This window comes from Amborella trichopoda, chromosome 10, assembly GCF_054954075.1.
Source record: "Amborella trichopoda isolate Santa Cruz 75 chromosome 10, AtrichopodaSantaCruz75HAP2 v2.0, whole genome shotgun sequence".
NCBI lineage: Eukaryota > Viridiplantae > Streptophyta > Magnoliopsida > Amborellales > Amborellaceae > Amborella > Amborella trichopoda.
Genome location: NC_142345.1, coordinates 17,899,027 through 17,921,421, shown reverse-complemented (window position 1 = coordinate 17,921,421; position 22,395 = coordinate 17,899,027).

The window sequence follows — 22,395 nt, the reverse complement described above, 5'->3', positions numbered from 1 at the left end:
TCCACGTCAAAACAAGGCTATAGCTTTTTAGTTCATTTGGAATTTGAAGATATTTTCAAAATCAATTTTATGTTAGACACGACTATCTTTGAAGTAGGGGTGGTTTGAGCGCAATCGGACCTTATTTAGCCCCTCAAAAGAACTCAGGGACAAAGACACGTAGTCTGAAATCTGTTGTGCAGTGAAATTTCACCCATGTTTCAAAATCAAGAAGGAACCTCGAAAAACGCTCAACATGTGAATTAAAGATGACTCATAACCGGTTCCAATGGCTGAGGTTTGGGCTAAAATAGATACCTTTAGTTAGTCAAATTTAGTGACATCAGAGGCATTAAATCTGTGCTTTTGCTAAAACTGTTCATAGCTACATAAATTTCAATCTAAAAAGAATCTCAAAATGTTTTCTACATGAAAATTTTAACCCATTCAAATATATTTCAAATGGATATGGTTTGGCTGAAAATGGACGTCATTCAATTAGCTAAAATTGATGAAAAGAGTAGTATTAATGACAAATCTAGGAAAACAGTCCACAGTGACATACCCTCTTATTTCGAAACATAACTTCATTTTTGTATAGAATTTCAATAGTAGGCAAAGACAAACATTTTACTAGGCTCGTGTATCTTTCCAACGGAGGTAGTTTGAAGTCAATCGGACTCCATTTGGCTGTTCAAAAGCCTCATTGAAAAACACGCATATTCCTAGAATCTCATGGTTTCATTTAGCAAGTGTTAAGAATGCTTCCATAACCATCATTCCATAATGAAGAACATGATAACATTCATTCTCTCACAATGTGAACACACCTATCGTGCATTTCTTACAAAATCTAAGAATCACAACTCCATTTTTACACTCATCATCATCAGAACAAAAAACCCCAAATTTCCATTAAAAAAGGCGTAAGGTTTTTTTTTCTACATTGCATACACTTCTATTGCTCATTCATATGCCTAAGTTTCCATGCATTCCCATGACTAAAATACAAGGGTAATGGATCCACTTACCTAATTAACAATGGGGCCTCCTCCAACCTTTGCTCACAGCTCTCACCCGCCCAACAGTGGCTGCTCATAAAGTCACTCTTCCACTTGTGTCTTATAGAGAGGGGTAAGAATGAGGGGCGTGGGTGACAGAAGAGGCTTAAGTACTCTCATGTTTGGGGTGCTGGACAACTGTCACCAAGGGGCTCAAAAATCTGAACAAGTGGCACTCACATCAGCGTGCATCAAACAAGTGTCACCTCCAACTCATGCATGTCAAAGACACAACCGGCGTTGGCCCTCTACACAGCTAGTGCTGCTCATATCCAACCGGCGTTGGGCGCTTCCGTTTCACAGCCAGCGCTGCTCTTCCCAGCTGGCCTCCTTCTGATGCTAGACAACTCAATCAATGCTGGCCTCCTCAATCGGAGCTGGCCAACTCAACTGGCACTGGCCAACTCAACCTGCACTAGCCTCCTTCTGGTGCTGGACAACTCAACCGGTGCTGGCCAACTCAATAGACGCTGACCAACTCAACCAGCGCTGGCCTCCTTAGTCCGTCATGCATTCTAACTGCCCAGGAAAAGTTTTGGTCGTCACACTTTAAACAGCATAGTCATGGTCCAGTTGCATGACCTTAAACTGTAACAATGGTCTATGATGAACTTAAACTGCACTGCCATGGTCTAGATGCACGACCCTAAACTGCATGGTCCAAACTATACGACCTTAAACTGTAGCGAAGGTCTAGTTGTACGACTTTAAATTGCATGGTCCATGCTGCATGATTTTAAACTGCATAGCCACAGTCCAAGCTATATGACCTTAAACTATAGTCCACGTCCTGGCCGCATGACATTAAACTGCTTTGCCCAAGTCCAAGAGGCATGACCTTAAACACGCCCCCACACACGCACACATGCCCTTTACATGTGTCTTCACGTACACCTTCCCTAACCAACCCGTCAGTGTGCGCACACCACCTTCATCAACTCCTTAATAAATCCATCTTCCTTAATTACCATTCGCCATTCCCCAGTGAGTCTCACCTATGCTCACAAACAGCGAACCATCATATCATCTATAGTGGGTCACCACTTTCCACCTTCCATCCATACATCATCCATCTTTCACAGGCAGCCTCGTGCCATCTCCCCAAAGTGAGTCAAACCACCACCATATTCACTCCATAGCCTCCACAGATTGTCATCCATCTCCACCATGTTCCAGCTATATGACCTTAAACTATAGTGCACGTCTTGGCTGCAAGATATTAAAAGGTTTCGCACAGGTCCCGAAGGCATGACCCTAAACATGCCTTCACAAGAAAAACAAAAAAATAAAAAAAAAACAAAAAAAACCAAGAAAAAGAATAACGGGTATGGTGTATACCTGAACAAGGGAACTCTATGAGTAAAAATGATGGATGGCCATGGTCACGAAACCATGAGTAAGAGAGTTCCGTGAAAATAAAAACCCGGGCATCGTGAAAACCCGAAAGGGCACCATGAGTAAAAATAGAAGAATATGGGTGGAGATGACCGAAATGTCATGGGTAAAAGAGCCCCGAATAAAAAGAGGTTGATGAACACCATCTCTACGGTGCCACTTCCCAAGTCCAAGCAAAAAGACGCAAAGGGTGCTTTGACCAATAAGCAGGTTGATGCAACGCATGCCTCATGGGCGGCTTTAGCCGGCATTCAAAAGACATAATCCTTAGTGTCAGAATGCCTTAATATCAGGACCAAAAAATATGAGCTTCAGGAAGAATCTGACAGTCTGAGTTCGATCACGAAAGGACCCAAGAGTCAAAAGAATCGCCAAGATGAAGGGTCAGGTTCCCATGCTAAAGGACTGCATTTCGAAGAAGTCAACCTAAAAGAAGAAAGTCACAATGGAAAGCTAAAGGCGCCTCCAAAGGCTGATAACTGTCAAGCTAGGTCAACACTTGCCAAAGACTTTAGGGTGAAGCCTCACCAAGAGGCCGCCTCGCCAAAACCCTCCCTAGCCGACAGGCCCAAACTTTCGAGACAGGCCAACAAAAAAGCCTCTAACTGGACCCGACAGGATAGAGCCCACAGAGGTACCCTACACGCGCCCACCAAGGGCTCCTTGGCTATCTATCCAAAACATCGCCTCAAATGTGGACCACTATCAGAAGACACAAAAACCCTGACTGACTGGGAAGAAATCCCTTAAGCAAGGCACCCGACTGCCAAACAAGCTTGGATTCTAACCAACTAGGTCTACAAGCTTCTAAAAGCCCCCAGTTGTTGGAACCCAAGAAGAGCTCCTAACATGAATGATGAACATTCCATGAGATATCCCTCATCAGTAGCTCAAGTATCTTCTCTCCCGAAGTGTCCATGGATGGACCTATGAAAAATGCATCCAAACGTCTAAGAATCCTATTTACAGCATTGTGTGGATATGTCCTTAGCAGTCACGTGGTCTTGTGGCTAGAAGGAAAAGAGTAATAAAGCCAAAGAAAATTTTTCAAATGTTGTCCTTCTTGCTTCTCTAGAAGCACAACATTCGACAGAGCAAGCTGTTTGAACACATTTTTTGAGCACCTTGGGTCCCCGATGTGGAATAACAAAGAAGGCGGTCAATACAGCCTTGATATATAGTGGAATTCCTGACAGTCTTAGAATTTCCAAGTTTGGTCGTAATCCGACATGTCTAAGGCAGTGCAAGTAAAGAAACAGTTTCAGAAAAATCGGTCTCTAGCACCCTAAAACGGACCATGTAATTGAAAATATTTTTCGGTGTATTAAATGGTTGTGAAATCATCACTATTGGGTTTGACACAATCGAAAACCCCTATGGGTCAAGTTTTGACTTAATCGGGCGCTCCAGGACAAAGTTATGAGCAAAAGACTAAAAAAGGAGAGGCCGCACACTATTCCCCTGCGCCCTCCCTGCACCAATCTCCATTAAGGAGATTAGTTTTCACAATCATGAACAACAACTTTGAAGACTCATATCTCCCTCATTACATGTCGAATCATGCTCAAATTTTATGAGAGTGTTCGTCTCGTCAGGATGAGCGTTTTGATATGTGGCACGTCCCATAACGATGCCCGAGCAGGGAAAAAAGCTAGAGAGAATATGACAATTTGTTAACAATGTTGCACGAAAATCAGCAACAGCACGACCCACTCAAGCGGCCATATCATGACGCTTGCGTACCCAATCAATGTGAAACCAGTTGCATTGCGTTCGTAAGGTCCAGAGCTATGTCTGGTCTCAACCCCATGCATGATGAAAGACTAGATTTGGCATACGAATGCGTTAATATTGCTACAAAATTCAAGCTATCGAAATCTAAGTACTGGCCAAAAACCTAAGATGGCAAAATCTTCGTTTGGACACTAAATCGAGCTGTGTTTGTTGCAATGCAATCGTAACAGCATGCTTAGTGTAATTCAACAAATAAATCAAAGAAATACATCAAGAAACTAGCTCACTATCGATCTGAAGTTTTTAAGATTCGTACAAATTTCAAGTCACATGATCGTGGCCTAAAAATACGATCCGTGACTCGAAGTTGGTACCAAATTGATCGTCATGCCAAGCCCAATGAGAAAGTAATCATCTTTTGGTCAAACAGACATCGGAGCAACCCCGAATCGACCTAAGAAAATCGCACACATTCTATGGGTGCAGCAAAGACTGTTTCAAAATTTCATGTATTATTATGCAGAGGAAAAATTGTAATTTTGCACCCATTTTTACATTTTATTTTAATTCGAATAATTATAATTATCATCAATTAGGTTAGACTTTGGGCATCCACCCATGTTTTGGGCCCAACTCTATAAATATCATGTTATACCTCATTATAAAGGACTTTCAATTGATGAATGAAGATTTAGAGTTTGAGCATTAAGATTGTGGGCACGTCCAAGACAGAGTGAGAGGAGAGAGAAGAAAAGCTTAGTACCCCTCGGTGAAGGTAACTTCTCTCTCTTCCTCTCTTCTATCTTCTTCTTTCTTTCTCTTTCTTTCTCTTTCTCTCTCCTCCTCTATTCTCTCCCTTATTCTTTCTTTCTCTTTCTCTCTTCTCCTCTCTTCTCTCCTCTCGCTTCTCCTTTCTTCTCTTTCTCTCTCATCCTCTCTTCTCTCTCTACTTTATTCTTTCTCTTTCTCTCTCCTCTTCTCTCTATCTCTCTCATCTTTATCTTCTCTCTATCTCTCTCTCCTTTACCTCAAACATGCACGACAGTAACCATCATCATGCATGTCTCTCTTTCTCTCCTTCTCTCTCTTCTTCTATCTTTATCTCTCCTTTTTTCCTCTCTCTTCTCTTTCAACACGTAAGGTAGTAGGCTTCCACAGTGTGTGTCCTTTCCCTTCTTTCCTCTCCTCGCTCTGCTCTTTCCTCTCTCATCCCCTCTACTTTCCTTCTTTTCTCTCTCCTCTCTTTTCTAATCTCTCTCCATATTTTCTTTCACTCTCTGTTCTTTTCTTTCTCTCTCCTCCCAAGTCATGGCATGATGTCCTCTTTCTCTTAAAACATGCATAGTGAGCCAAGCCTGATCCCACGTGGCGGGTCGGACTTCTATCCCAGTTCCTCTTTCCCCATGTTGTGCACTACGATGCTCATTGCCATGCAGACATTTCTCCCCCTATTCTCTAACAAGGACATCGAACCGAGCCCTTTCCCATGTGGCGAGCCGGGTTGTGTTTGAGTTGGTGATGCCTATCGTCGTGCATGTCTTTTCTTTTCTCTCTTCTACCTCTTTGCTCTTGTCATAGACAGTGGAGGCGGAACCTATCACTGCCCATGTTCACTCTCGTTCTCTCTCTCTTGTCATGAATGGCAGAACATATCGTCGTCCATGTTCACTCTTGTTCTTTTTGTCATGTCATGAACGGCAGAACCTATCACCGTCCATGTTCTTTCTTAGTTCCTCTCTCTGGTCACGGAGGGCGGAACCCATCGTCATCCATGTTCTCTGTTACCCACTTGCTCCTATCATGGACAGCGAAACCCTATCATCGTCCATGTTCTCTGTTTCTCTCCCTCTTTTATCATGAACGGTGAGGCCTACCATTGTTCATGTTCTCCCATGCTTTTCCCTTTTCTCTCTCCTCTGTCATGAATGACAAAACCCTATCACTGTTCTTGTTCTCTCTTTCTCTCCCTCTTTTGTCATGAATGGTGGGGCCTAGCACCTTCCATGTTCTTTCATCCTTTTCCCCTTTCTCTCTCCTCTATCATAGATGATGGAACCCTATCACCATCCATGTTTCTTTCCCCTTTCTCTCTCCTTTATCATGGACGATGGAACGTCGTCACCATCCATGTTTCTTTTCCTTATCTCTCTTTTCTCTCTCTTCTTCTTTCTCTCTTCGTTCTTTCTCTGTTCTTTTTCTCTCTCTTCTTCTTTCTCTCCCTTCTTTCTTCTCTCTTCTCTCTTTTCTTTCTCTCTTCTTCTCTCTCTCTTCTTTGTCTCTCTTCTTCATGCTCTCTTCTTTCTTCTCTCTTCTCTCTTCTCTCTTCTCTCTTCTCTCTTCTCTCTTCTCTCTTCTCTCTTCTCTCTTCTCTCTTCTCTCTTCTCTCTTCTTTCTCTCTCTTTTCCCTCTCTTCTTTCTCTCTCTTCTTCTTTCTCTCTTCTCTCTCTTCTTTCATCTCTCTCTTCTTCCTTCTTCTTTATCTCTCTTCCTTCTCTCTCTTTTTTCTTCTCTCTCACTTCTCTTCTTTCTCACTTCACTTCTTTTCTTCTCTTCTTCTTTCCTCTCTCTTCTCTCTTTTCTTCTCGTATCTTCCTTTCTTCTTCTTCTCTCTCCTCCTCTCTTCTATTCCCTTCTTTTCATCTTCTTCTCTCTTCTCCTTTCTTCTACCCTCTCTTTCTTCTCTCTATTCTTTCTTCTCTCTCCTTTCTCTTCTTTCTCACTTCTCTCATTTTCTTCTCTTCTTCTTTCCTTTCTCTTCTCTCCTTTCTTCTCTTCTCTTCTTTTCTTCTTCTTCTTCTCTCTCCTCCCTCTTCTATTCCCTTGTTCTCATCTTCTTCTCTCTTCTCCTTTCTTCTACTCTCTTCTTCTTTTTCTTCTCTCTTTTCCTCTCTTCTATTCCCTTCTTCTCTTCTTCTTCTCTCTCTTATGTCTTCTCTCTTAATCTCTCTTTTTTTTCTCTCTCTTCTCTTCTCTTCTTCTTTTCCTCTTCTTTCTCTTTCCTGCTTCTCTCTTATCTCTCCTTCCTTTCTCTTCTCTTTTCTTCTCCTTCTCTCTTTTTTATTCTCTCTTCTCCCTCTCTTTATTCTCTCTCTTTTTTCTTCTTCCTCTCTCGTTTGACCAAGGAAAAGGTTAAGTCTAGCACTGTTATGATAGTCTCGACGTCGAGCAGTATTGTCGTTGTGCCGGTTTTAGTTATCGTGACCGTCTTGTTGCCAAGACAGACTCGCCATCGCGTCAAGCTAGTTGGTGGTGGTCTTATCGTCGAGTAGTATTACCGTCGTGCTAGTCTGAGTTACAGTGCCCGTCTTGCTACCACGCCAGGTCAATCACCGTACCAGTCTAGCCACTGTGTCAGACTAGCCACCCAGTCAAATGTCTCTTTCTCCTCTTCTCTTTTCTCTATTCTATGTCTTTTTTCTTCCATCATCACCCCAATCTTCATCTCATCATTCCTTTCTCTTCTTCCTTGAATGTGCACGCTTGTGTGCATTTGCCTAAATGCAAGGTGGGGTCCCTAGACCCACTTGTCTTATAAATTAATCATGTGTGTGTGATCGTAGAAACAAGAGAGTATGATTAGGTGCCTCGATCTTGCCCTCCAAATTTGGATGATCGAGCGACACACGTCTCGAGTTTCGAGGGAACCCAAGACTTTGACATCGCCCTCTGAGGAACCTCACTCAAGAGCGAGGGCAGGTCGACCAACCGATGAGGGAGGAATTTAAGGTGGGCATCATCTTAGATAACAAAGAAAGCCCCCCAATCGTAGAACAGGTTCAAAATCACCTCCCTTGGCTTGCATTATCTTGTTTCAACAATCACACACACAGTTAATTTTACAAGACAAGTGGGCCGAAAGAGACCCCACCTTGTCTTTGAGCGAATGTACACGGACGTGCACATCTAAAAGAAAAAAAGGGTAAGAGGGTAAGTAAAAGAAGAAAAAAGAGGTAGATCGGAGGAATTTTGACTAGGTGGCGAGACTAACACAGCAGTTAGATCAGCAAGTGATTGTCTTGTCGTGATAGTAAGACGGACGCGGTAACTAGACCAGCACAACAGAAATACTACTAGATGTCAGAACGATCATTGGCCAGCCTGGCACTATGGCTAGCCTATTGTGGCAGTAAGGTGGGTACGGTAACTAAGACCGGCTCAGCGACAATACTACTAGATGATAAGACTACCATAGCAATGTTTGTCTCAACCTCTCTTAGTCAAATGAGAGAGAGAGAAGAAAGAAGAGAGAGAAAGAGAAACATGAACAGTACTACCGATGTTGTGTATGTAAGAAGAAGATGGGATGAGCAATGAGGGAGAATGGAAAAAAGTAAAGAGGAAAGAATGAAGAATAAAGAGAGAGAAGAGAGCAAGGGAACATGGGCGACAATGAGAGAAAAGATAGGAAATAACATGGACGGCAATGAGCTCCCACCATCCATGATAGAAGGGTAAGAAAAGAGAAGACAAGGGTGGCAATGAGCCTCCACCACCCATGACAGAGGAACAAGAAGAGAGAGAAAATATGGATGGAGATGAGCTTCTACCGTCCATGATAAAGGAATAAAAGAAGAGAGAGAAGACATGGATGGTGATAAGCTTTTACCGTCCATGACAGAAGATTAAGAGGAGAGAGAAAATATGGGCGACGATGTGCATTCATCGTCCATGATAGAAGATTAAGAGGAGGGAGAAAACATGAGTGACGATGTTCTTCCGCCATCCATGACAAAAGATTAAGAGGAGAGAGAAAACATGGGCAGCAATGTGCTTCTATCGTCCATGATAGAAGATTAAGAGGACAGAGAAAACTTGGGCGGTGATGTGCTTTCACCGTCCATGATAGAAGATTAAGAGGAGAGAGAACATGGGTGACGATGTGCTTTCATCATCCATGACAGAAGACTAAGAGGAGAGAGAAAATATAGGCAACGATGTGCTTCCACCGTTCATGACAGTGAATAAGGAAAAGAGAGAGAACATGGACGGCGATGTACTTTTGACATTCATGATAGAAGGGAAGACAATGAGACTTTGACAGATTCTCGGCCCACCACTCCGGTTAAGGCCCGACTCACTATTCATGTCCCTGAAGCAAGAAGACATTATGCTAGGCAATAGATTTCACCATGCATGAACAGAGAGGAAGGCGAGAGAACAGAGAGAATAAGAAAGAGAAGAGATAGAAAGGAAAGATAAAGAAAAAGAAGGAAAGTGGATAAAGAAGATCAGAGAGGAAATAAGAACGAAAGATGGACGAGAGGAGAGAAAAAGGGAGAGATGAGAGGAGGAGAGAGATGATAAGAAAAGAGAGAAAATTACCCTCACCAAAGGGTATCGGATATTTTTCTCTCTCCTCTCTCTCTCTCTCTAGGATGTGCTCACGATTTGAACGTGAAAACTCTCAAATTTTATTGAGTATTGAATAATCAAGGGTCCTTTAACAATTGTGTTTAGCATGTACTTATATAATTGGAACCAAACATTGGTGGATGCCCAAAAATTACCTAAAGTGATGATAATTACAATTTAATTAAATTAAAAAAAAATTTGAAATAAGGTGCAAAATGATTGTTTTGCCCCTGCCCAACAATGTGTGAAATTTTGAAACAATCCCTGCTGCTACTCTAGAACTTGCGTGATCTTTCGTGGATGATCCGAGGTTGTTCTAGTGCCCGTTTGATCAAAAGATGATTGTTTTCTTATAGGTTTTGATACCAACTTTGAGCCATGGATCATGTTTTTAGGCCACGATCACGAGACTCGAAATTTGGATGAATCTTGAAATCTTCAGATCGATAGTGTGCTTGTTTCTTGATGTTTTTCTTTGGTTTCTTCACTGAATCACACTAAGCATGTCGTTATGATCACGAGGCAACAACCGCAGCTCGATTCCTTGTCTGGATGAAGGCTTTGTCGACTTGGGTTTTTTACCAGAATTTGAAAATCCGGCAGCTGGACTTTACAACAGCTTTGATGCCTCTGTGTATGAAATCCAACTGTTCATCATACGCGGGGTTTGGACCAGAGAAAGCCTTGAACCTTACACACATAATGCAATTGGTTTCACGTCGATAGGGTAAGCGATCGTCGTGGTTTGGCTGCTCGAGCGAGGTGTGCTGCTGCTGAATTTTCTACAACTATCTTTATGAATCATCAACTTCTCTCTAGTTTTTCTCCCTGCTTGGGGTCGTCACGGATCGTGCCACATATCAAAATGCTCGTCTTGATGAGACGAACATGCTCACCAAACTTGAGATCAATCTAACTTAGAACGAGTGAGATATGGGTCTTTAAAGTTGCCACTCAGGACTGTGCACACCAGCCTCCTTTAATGGATATTGGTGCACGGAGGTTGTACAAGAATAGTGTGCGGCCTACCTCTTTTTAATGTTTCACCCATAACTTTATCCTGAAACGTCCGATTAAGCCAAAACTTTACCCATAAGGGTTTCCGACCGTGCCGAATGCGATAGTGGTTGTCCCATAACTATTTGATGTACCAAAAATATAGTTTTAATTATCGACGCTGTTTTAGGGTGCTAGCGACTGATTTTTTCAAAATTACTTCTTTGTAGGCACTGCCTTAGACATGTCGAATTGCGACGAAACTTAACAGGTGGCCTTTTGGAGTGCTTAAGAAGATTCTGACCCGTTCTAGGGCAATTCTGAGACTATCAAGAATTTCACTATATGTCGAGGCTTTATTGATCGGCTTCCTCTTTATTTTGCATCAGAGACGAAGGTGATGAAAAATGTCTTCAAATAGCTTGCCCCACCAAATGTTGTGCTTTGAGAGAAGCGAGAAGGACAACAATCAAAAAATTTCCTTCGACTTTATCACTTTTTTCTTCCTAACCATAGGACCACATGAGCACCAAGGGGATCAGGCAATGCTACAACTAGGATGCTCGGATGTTTTGATGCAATGTAAAGGTCCATCCATGGAGACTTTAGGGGGAGAAGAGACTTTTTTATGGATTCTGTCAAAGTCCTCACCCTCAAAGGACTGATTGTGATTCTGACAACTAACGATTTTGTACAGACCTTGTTAGTCAGAATCAGGCTCGTCTGACAGTCGAGTGTCATGCTTTAGGGAACTGTTCCCATTTAGCCTGGGTTTCTTTGTTTTTGGATTGATATCCAAAGAGCCTTTGGTTAGTGTTGTTTGCTGCTACACCAGGTTTGCTTTTGAAAAGCAGGGTTCCTCTATGGTCCCTCTCTTGTCGGGTCCAATCGAGGGCCTTTTGTTGGCCTGTCCTAAAAGTCTGGGCCTGTCGACTAAGGAGGGATTTTGGCAAGGCGGCCTCATAGCCAAGCATCACCCTTAAGTCTTTGGCAGGTTCCGCCCTGGCTTTGTCAGTTTCTTGCCTTCGTGGGCGTCTTTAGCATTTTGGAGTGTGTTGTGACCTCATGGGAGTGGTGCTCTTCCTCATGAGGCTTGTGTTGCCTTTTTGGTGAGTTTTCTATTCTTGGAGTCCTTTTTGTGAAGGGATTCAGGTTGTCCGAATCTTTTCCTTGAAGCTCATATTTTTTGGTCCTGGTATTGTGACACCTCAGATTTTTCTCTTTGAGTGTGGGCTGAAACCTCCTGTTAAGGAGGACGCTGCATCAACCTATTTATTGGTCCGAGCATCCTTTGCGGATTTTCAATTGAACTTGAGAAGCAGTGCCGTGGAGACGGTTTTCACCAACTTCCTTTTATGTGGGGTTCTTTTACCCATGACCTTTTGGTCACGACGCCCTTTTTGGTTTTCCCCGTGCCCAGGTTTTTATTTTCACAGAACTCTTTTACTCATGGTTTCTTGACCATGCCTGTCCATCATTTTTATTCATGGAGTTCCTTTCTCCAGGTACACACCATGCCAGTTATTGTTTTTTCTTTTTTTTTTGTGAAGGCGTGTTTAAAGTCATGCCTTCAGGACCTGTGCGAAGCCTTTTAACATCATGCGGCCAGGACATGCACTATAATTTAAGATCATATAGCTTGACCATGATGGAGATGGATGGCAATCTATAGAGGCCACAGAGTGAGTATGGTGGTGATTTGACTCACTTTGGGGAGATGGCACAAGGCTACTTGTGAAAGATGGATGATGTATGTGTGGAAGATGAAAAGTGGTGACCCACTGGCTTACGACGAGTATGGAATGCGGGATGGTTCATCATTTATGTGAGCATGGGTGAGACTCACTGGGGAATGATGAATGGTAATGAAGGTGGTGTGCGCATAAACGGGTCGGTTGGGGAAAGCGTGCATTAAGATGCATGTAAAGGGCATGTGCATGTATTGTGGGGGCAAGTTTTAGGTCATGCCTCCTGGACCTGTGCAAAGTAGTTTAATGTCAAGCGGCAGGACGTGCACTATGGTTTAAGGTCATATAGTTTGGACCATGATTATGCAGTTTAGAGTCATGCAACTAGGACCATGCAGTTTAAGGTCATGCAATTAGACCTCCGCTACAGTTTAAAGGTCATATAGTTTGGACCATAGTGCTAAGCCTTTTAATATCATGTAGCTAAGACGTAGATTATGGTTTAAGGTCATATAGTTTGGATCGTGGCTATGCAGTTTAACGCCATGCAGTTAGGACCATATAGTTTAAGGTCGTGCAACTAGCTCTCTGCAACAGTTTAAAGGTCATATAGTTTGGACCATGGAGTTTAAGGTCGTGTGTCTAGACCAAGGGTTTGCAGTTTAAGGTCATGCAGCTCAGACCATGGCTGTGCAGTTTATGGTCATGCAGTTCAGACCACCATGTGGGTCGCCATGTAGGTGAAGCTCCATGGGAAATAGGTCTGTGGATAGTAATTTGACTCCCTGGGGCTAAAATGATAGGAAGGGGTTTTTAGATGGGGAGCAAACTTCATTGGGGATTAGGGGACAAGTATGACTTCCCTAATGGTGAAAGATGGAACTCCTTGGGGGAATAGGCTCATGAAAGGTAACCCAACTCCTGGGGGTAGGATAGCTTGGTGTGAGACTGACCCACAAGGGATTAAAGGGAAGAACGACCCTAACTCCATTGGGGATCAATGGGCTGCAGTACAGGTGTAATTCCTATTGAGGATGAGGGAAGTGGCCTGCTCCTAACTACATTGGGGATGACCAGTCATGGCCTGAGTGGAACGACTGGATGTAACTCCACTGAGGATAGTGGCAATGGCGTGCTCATAACTCCACTAGGGATAGTGGCAATGGCATGCTCATAACTCCACATGCACAATGGTGAGACATGCACAGTGGTGACCAAGGTCTAGCACACGCGGTGCTAGAACATGTGTGGCGCTAGAATGAAGAAGGTAACACACACAGCAGAAGGTTTGAGAAGTAGAAGTGTTGACACATATATGGTGTTTAGCACAGGCAAAGGCAACACAAACGGCGCTAGCGTGCCCTGTGGCAACACACGTGGCAATAAACTTGAGAACACAACCGGCACTAGGTACATTATGAACACAACTGGTGCTAGGCATGTTGAGAACACGGCCGGTGCTGGGTACATTAAGAACATAGTCGGTGCTGGGTATGTTGAGAACACAGCCGGCACTGGGAACATTAAGCGCTAGGTACGGGTTAGTGTTCGGGCCTTGGGCCCAAGCCCGACCAGGTCTTAGTCCCTATTTGGAAAAGGGGCAGAAGTTGCAACAGAGGGCTGCCTGGGAACTTTCGCCTTGTTTCTGGTGGTTTTCCGACAACGTGCCAGAAGGGGAAAGGCTTTACAGTGGTTTCTCGAGAGTTTCAATGAAAGAGGGGACTTTTCGGTGGGGAACCGAGAGGTCGCAGGGTTAACGGAGGGTCATCAGGAGACGAAGGGTCGCTGCAAGAAGATGAGGGGTCTTGGGATACGATCAGTCACCTGGGGATGAAGGGTCACTGAGAGGTGAAGGGTCGTCGAGAGGTGAACAGTGGTGCTAGCCATGAGGGGTCGTTGGGAATTTAATCCATTGAAGGAAGATGAGGGGTCTTGGGAAGGTGCACAGTCACCAGGGAAAGTACGAGTCTTAGGCAACCGAAAGGTCAAGGGAGCCGAATACGCATGGGGAAACGAAGGGTCACCAGGAGGTGAACAATCGTTGTGGCGAGGGGCTTTGAAAACACAGTCAGCACTAGCCTTAGGATACACAATAGGTGCTGAGCCTCAGAAACATAGTCGGCGCTAGCTTTTAGGATACGCAACTTGTGCTGGGTCTCAAAAACATAGCCAGTGCTAGCTTTAGGATATGCAGCCGGCGCTGGGCCTCTGAAACATAACTGGCACTAATCTCATGCGGCGTTAGTGCCTTGGTCGCACATGGCTAGGGGCATGAGGCGTCGGGAGTTAGTCATGCGGGCTATTGCTTGCTCAACCCTTTGATGAACGGCGGTGAATCGTGTTCTGCTGTGATCGTGCTTGTCGATGACTGAGGTTGGCAAAGGGCGGTGACCAATGGTGAGGCATGTCTTGTGACACCTGTTGGAAGCCAAGTCCTCCAGCACAACAGTGAAGTCCATGTTGTTCTATGAAAGGGCACTCACTGTGAACAGGGTATGCTCTCCATCATAGGTCAGTTCCTTGCTACAGAAGTCTGCTTTGTATGTTTGATATACTCGTCAGATGAATTGAAGCTGACTCATAAATGGTTGGCTTCTTCTTTTGACCTGTAACTGTCCTCTTTGAAAACATGCGGCAGATGAATTGAAGCTCACTGACAAGTGGTTTTGCTTCTTCTTCATGATGAGGGTGTCTCTTTTTGGCCTGTAACCATCCTCTTATCCGTAAATGCAAGAGAGACGCTGGGGGTTAACCATCTTCTTTTCCTCGGATGTAAGAGCAACGTTTGGGATCAACTGTCTTCTTTTCCTTGGATGAAAGTGCGACATTCTACCGTAGCTTATTTTCTTTTACGAGTGGCAATACTGCATAATGAATTTGTAACCTCCCTAAGAATTGGCTTTTTGGCTTGTATCTCATTTTTATGTAATAAAAGAGTTAAACCTTGTTTGAACTATCTTGCTTGACATATTTGTTATTACGCATTGAGTTTGCATCATGGGTAGTATTTCTTTAGGTATCACTCATTGATAGGAGGCATTGCCTCCTCTCCATCAGGATGTGCAAGTATGTAAGCTCCATTTGGCGAGACCTTTTTTATTATAAAGGGACCCTCCCACTTGGGTTCAAACTTTCCTTTACGTCGCCCATGCATAACAATCGCCCTCTTAACGACTAGAACCAAATCCCCACGAGCGAATGAGCTGACTTTGACTGACGTGTCAAAGGCCCTCTTCATTCTTCCTTGGTTGAGTTCAAGGTTCTGCTGAGCCTCCAACCTCTTTTCATCGAGTGCATCCAATTCTTGATACCGAAGTTTGACTCTCTCATCTTCGGTTAGTCCTTGATGTACAGCGACTCATAGCGAAGGGATTTGGATTTCAAGAGGTAAAAATGCTAGACCAGGGAGTAAGGAGTGGAATCGGTGGCATTTCGTGTGGTAGTGCGATAGGCCCACAAGGCTTCATGAAGCTTCTCATGCCAATTCTTCTTCATCTTCGATATCGATTTCCTTAAAAACATTACACAGGGTCAACTAATCCGTTGGCTCGAGGGTGGTACATAGTCGAGTACTTCCACTCGAAACTAAACTGGTTAACCAAGCGATCAATGTGGTTACTTCTGAACTGAGGGTCATTATCAGATATAATTCAGCCAGGTACTTCAAACCGGAATATGATATGATGCCGAATGAAATTTGCCACTGTGTCCCAAGGACTTGGTTAAGGGAGACCACTTTAGCCCACTTGGAGAAGTAATATGTTGCAACTAAAATAAAGACATGACCCATTGTTGAAGGAGGGTCAATAGGCCCTATGATGTCCATATCCCATTGTGAGAAGGCCCATGATGCCACTCTAGGGTGTAAGGGTTCTGGAGGCTGATGAACAAGGCTCGAGTGTATTCGACACACTTGGTACTTCTTAGCATGGTTTAAGAAATCAGCAATCATCGAAGGTCAATAGTACCCCAATCTATGTATCCGTTTATAGATCTTAGGGCTAGACTGTTGCAATCCACAGATGCCCAAGTGTACTTCTTCGAGGACCTTATTTGCTTCTTGCGCATCCACACATCTAAGAAGATTATCGTCAAATGATCATCTGAAGAGAGCATCTCCTTCAAGGAGTGGTAAACATTCAACGTACACTATTACGCTCCGCACGATCCTCCAGGAGTCTACCATATCCTAGAAAATTAGTGATGGGCTCTCTCCAATCTTCTACCTGCTTGACTTCTGTGCATATTGGGTCGAAGAACTTCAGTTCTTGGTTTTGAACTTTAGCTCCTTGACTCCGTACCATTTCATGTTTAGTCTTAATAACTTGTTTGGCTGATAGAAGTGCCCCGAATGGATAAGGTGGGCACTTGGGGAAGATATTTCTCTCGTCATCCACGTTTACCCCATTTCTTAGTTCAACATGTCTCCAATCTGCCACCCAGACATGCATGGGTCCTTATGAGGATAATTGAATTGTAGCTCAGAGTATTACAAGTGCATCGGCCTGCGAGTTTAGCCTCTTGAGGATGTGGCTCAAGGATACATCCTCAAGTTGGGCCATATAAGATTTTGCAGTATCGTGATAGGGCTTGAGAGTGTCCTTTCTTACATCATAGATTTCTTTAACCTGGTGAATGACCAACTTATAGTCGCCATAGATCTTGAGCTGCTCCAAGTCTAGGTCGAAGGCTATCTCCAATCCATTTATAAGGGCATGATATTCTGCCTCATTATGGGAACTGGCTTCGGTGAGAGAGAATGAAAGAGGTAATACTCCTCCTTTTAGAGTCATGAATACCACTCCGGCACCTCCTCGATCAAATTGAAAGGCCCTGTCAAAATACATCTCCCACGCTTGAGCAAGTTCGGCACAGAATAATTCTTCATCGGGGAGGTCACTTGATAATGGAGATTCTGTCGATGCATGATGTGTTGCAAGAAAATCAGCCAAAGCTTGGCCCTTGATGGCCTTTTGCGAGACATACGTGATGTCGAATTACATTAGCAATAATGCCCACTTAGCAAGACATCTTGACAAGCATGGATGTGTCATGAGGAACTTTACTAGATCTGCCTTAGATATAAGTTTTACTTAATGACCAATCAAGTAGGGGCAGAGTTTTTGTACTACAAAGATCAAGGCCAAGCACATCTTCTCTATAGGGGGATAATTCTTTTCAGCCCCTTGCATTCTGCAGTTGAGATAGTATAGTGCGGTCTCTTTTCCTTCGTCATTGTTCTGTGCCAATAATGCCCCAAGTGAGTCATCGAGATTAATCACGTACAGGATGAGAGGTCTTCCAAGTACCGGTGCTTGATGTCATCGAGGGTTGCTTGACATGCTTCATCCCAGATGAATGGGGCATCATCTTTCTTTAATCGGTGCGCAAAGGGTTTACAGCGACCTGAGAGGTTTGAGATGAACCTGCAGATATACGTCAGCTGCCCTTGAAGAGAGCGCAGCTCTCATATTGTAGTTGACAACGGCATTTCTTGGATTGCCTTGATCTTGACTGGCTCAACTTCAAGCCCTTGGTGTCTAACGATGAACCGCAAGAACTTTCCTAAACCCACTCCAAAAGCGCATTTCAGCGGGTTCATTTTAAGATGATGAAGGTGTAACCACTCGAACACCTTTTCGAGGTCTCTCGTATGAGTGTCTTTCTCTTCAGATTTTACCACCAAGTCATCTACATAACATTCGACCTCCTTGTGCATCGTATCCTTAAAAATTGTTGGCATCGCCCTTTTATATGTGGCACTAGCATTCTTCAATCCAAAAGGCATCATTGTGTAGCAAAAGACCCCTTTTGGAATCAAGAACGTGGTGGCTTCCTCATCTTTTGGTGCCATCTGTATCTAATTATACCCAGAGCATCCATCCATGAAAGAGAAGATTTGGTAGTGAGCTGTAGAATCAATGAGCATCTAAGTGAACGGCAACGGGAAGTGATCCTTGGGACATGTTGTATTCAGGTTACGAAAGTCAATGCAAACCCTAATTTGGTCGTTCTTCTTCTTGACTTAGGCAACATTTTCTAGCCATTTTGGGTACTTGACTTTACGAATGAAGCTTGCTTGCTGGGTTTGTTCACCTCGGCATCTATCGGCATTTCGAGATCAGGCCTGAACCTTCTTGATTTCTGCTTGACAGGTTTGACGGTTGGAACGATGCCAAGACAGTGGACTGTAACTTGAGGATCTACACCAGGAATCTCATGATAATACCAAGCAAAGACGTCTCAGTTTGCTCACAAGAAGGCAGTAAAGTTCTCCTTCTCTTCTGATGACATATTTGTTGAGATGAAAGTGGGCCTGTGGTCGACCTCGTCTCCTAGATTTATCTCCTCGAGCTCATCCGATGTGGCTTCACTGCCTTCATCCCATTCTTCTGGGGCTTCTAGCAACTCTTCATCAGTGGTCTCAGATGTCTTCTCATTAACCTCAAGTGCAGAGACCCATGATCTTGACATCGCCGCCTCTAATAGAGCTCTAGGTCATGATTTCTACATCTTTCTTGAACTGAGGCACAAAAGGATTGGCTTCGAATATGGACATCGTATCCAGCTGTGGGAGTTTAATTTGAGTGTTACAAGGAACTTGAGATTCGACGATTGTGGGACAAGAAACGCCCTCATATGAATCACACGGTCCTTGCACGGGTGTTTGCAATGTTTGTCCCGTGCTGACTGATACTTCATAGACTTGTACCATGTGGCAAGCTTCTTGAGAATTGAAGCTCTACTCAAACTCAGGCTCAGAGGGGCATCACGATTTCTTTGATTTTTACTTCTTGCATTTCTTTGAAGAAGATGGCTAAGGAGTCAGCAACTGTTAAGAATGCTGCCTGAGCTAGCATCTTTTTCAACCTCCTCAGTTGCGTCATGCTTATATTGGTTCCTTCAAATTCTCTATCAAGGGTGCCAAGTCTGGAAACTTCAAGGTTGTACTTGCAGGAGACATAAAAGAGGAAGGATGAGAAGCAAAAGAAGAATAGGAAGGAGAAGGTTAGTAAGTGAGCGACTTTTAAGGTCGTTCCCCTCATCAAACCGATCTGGGCAACATTTTGCGTCATCACCAGAATTGGACGTGTGCAGGGAGTCTTTTAGGTCTTTCCCCTACTTATACCGTTGGGGAGTGCTTTTAACGTCGTCACCCTCATTGCACATACTCCGAGTAGAGGATGTCTTGAGTACATCCTCTTGATGGGTTGAGGAAGTGACGAAGATCGTGCCAGGGATGAAGTCCTACAAGGTTGGTAATGGGGTAAGAGGCTTGAGAAGTTCTTGCTCAATTGGCGATTGAGCAGTCTTGTTTCTCCGGTGAGCATCCCTTGGTGCTCGTCTTCTCCTGGTTTTCATTGGCAACAGTTGATCTGTTTCACTAGGTTTGTGAACTACCCTAGCTTGATGAACTGTTTCTCACCTTAAGGACTTGAGTCTGCTCCGCCCATGATGGACTATCCAGGATCTGAGTCATCTTCACTCAGGACTTGTGTCAGGAGGTCCCCTTATACTGGTGGAGCAGTGGTTTGGGAATCACTTTTTGGAACATTGTAAGACTCAAGGCATCCCTGTATTTTCTTCGAAATTATATTATGGAAACTAGAGCATTCGCTTAGGTCATTGCCCCATATGTGATGGTACAGGCACCAATGGTTCTTAGTTCCCTGAGCGAAGCGTCAACGCTGCCTTGCTAGTTTTGGTGTGATGAGGTCTTCTTGAACCATCATAACAAACAAGGCGCAAAGGAGGTCAGGCGCTTCGTCTTCCACTTGGACTGTTACTATGAGGGACGTTGTTGCCATCCCAAATTCCTTCTTTAGCTCTTCAAGCTTTATCGGCCCTTCTGAATTAGGGCCTCGCTAATGCCTTTCAACGTGTAGCAGTCCTCTGTGGGGTGGTTGATCTCTCGATGGTAAGAATAGTAATTTTCCTTGGTATCAAGTACAGCTTGATCAGGGAACTTGGTTTCTTGGAGCTCAATCATGTTTTGTTCCAACAATAATTGGAATAGTGCAGGGACCCATTCCTTCTCAAAGGGGTAGACTTTATTCATATGCATGGTCCAATAATCATCCCGATTAAGGTTCTAAGGTAGGGGTACCCGGTTGTATGACTATTGTTGCTAGCTTGTTTGAGACGCTTTCACTGTGTTTACCCCTTTTGAGAGATCCAAAGTTTGGGAGGGAGCTTTCTTTGGATTACTTATAGTGACGGCCAAGCCGATTACTCCTTTTGGTTGGTTGCCTCGGGTATTAGTCCGAGACCTACCATTGCCTTAATTGTTTCTTGAGCTTGCAGACTGTTGTCGTGACCCGCCATGGTGACGTGATAGACTTTCTATGCGGGCCGACTTGGAGATTAGCTCTAACATGGAAGTCAGATTGGAGGCCTCAACATGTAGAGAAATCTCAGGTCTCATGTTTTGCACACAGGTTTTAACCGCTTCCTTCTCAGGCATGGGATTGGGATGGCAAGTGGCCAAACTTCTCCACCATGATATGCATTGATCCACAACCTCATCAGGATCTTTGGTCAAGGTGAGAAGCTCAATGGTTTGAACCTCTCTCTCGACCTCCTAGAAATGCTGATGGAACAGTTTCTCCATTTTCACCCAAGTATGTACTGAGTTTTGGGGAAGCCGAGCATACCACTTGAAAGTCGAGCCATCAAGGGTTTCAACAAACTGACGGAGAACGAGTCTACCATCAGCCACCGTCTCTCGACATGCTGCATGGAAGTGGGCGATATGCTGGTTCGGGGAGGTGGCTCCATTGAGTAGGGGAAACTTCCCTTTCTTGTAATATGAGGGAAACGGCACCTGGTCAATGTATGAAGGGTACGGCTTTTGATAAGGCGTTGCGCCCTGTATTCCCTAGATTTGTTTGTTCTTTAAGATATGGGTCCCCATAGAATCAATGTTTGCCTGTGAGACGGCGTGAGGGACAGAATTGTCCTGTGAGGTAGAGGGAAGGGGTTGCCTTGGAGGTGCATCATCTGAGTGATGGGAATCGACCTCATGATTAGCTGATTCCGTGCGGCATCTATGCGATCAATCTTCTCCATCATTGCGTGCACCATGTCTTCAAACTTATTCATACGCTCTTCCTGAGAGTCGCTAGGCTCATTGATAACCATTATGCTGACTATTTCTCCAGGGTGGTCAGCGTTAGCTGTAGTTGAGGGCTTCCGAGCTTGACGGGGTCGCACGTAACAAATCAGTCAGCAAGGGGTCAGCATGTCCCAACTACACTCGAGTCTTGTATGCCGATAGTGTGAGGATCGGTTCTCGATAGTTTTGGGACTGTGGCTGCTGAGTGGTTGGGTCATCTTCTTCAACACTAACCACAGTGCAAGGTTAATGGATTTATTCTTCAGGCTCTATCATCTGAAGAGGGTAGAAGGGGTTTAGATGAAGAGGGTCATCAGAGCTGGTTGCCTCGACCATCTTGATTGCTTCCCTAGTAAAAATTTACAGACCCCTATCGTATTTGGCTTTGAGGTTTTGATGGACCTCATGCCAGAACTGCAATCGAGATTGAGGCTGGTCGGCGCTTCTCGCGCAACAAAGAGTTGTTTCCATTAGGTGAAGCAACGAGTGTGGGCCAAGAACTACGGTCATCCTGGTCCGAGGAGGATGAAGGACTTGATCTCCCATCAGGTCTTTGCCTCGAGCTCTCTTATGGGTTCCAGAGACATGATCGAGATGATGGGGTTGGTTCAAAATGGTACTCTTGGGGAAGGTCTTCGAGTACTAAGGCTGAAGGTGCTTGCCCAAAGGAGGAGGGGTAGGCAAGAGAAGGGTTGACTCATGATGGTGCGTGAGTCGGGAGCAAGGGGCAGTCTGTGACTGCGACGCATGTGCGCCCCTTGAATAAGAATCACGGGTGACTTAGGGGTCAACCCGGGCTCGAGCAAGTGGTTTGGCCTTAGGGGCTCGAGAACAGCGAGCAAGTGTTTGTAAGACAACAGGTGGAAGCCTACCCCTTACAGGGTGCGCTAGTGTGTGCTGAGTAGAAGGACGAGGGGAACGTCTTCCGTGTACTCGGGTTGATGCAGCAATGGCATTGCCCCGAGTGTTAGGATGCACATGCACAACCTGTGCAAGACCTGGGCTTAGGAGGCCCTTATCTTAGACGTTGACTCGAGGTAACATAATCGTTTCCCCAAGGTATTGCTCTAATGGA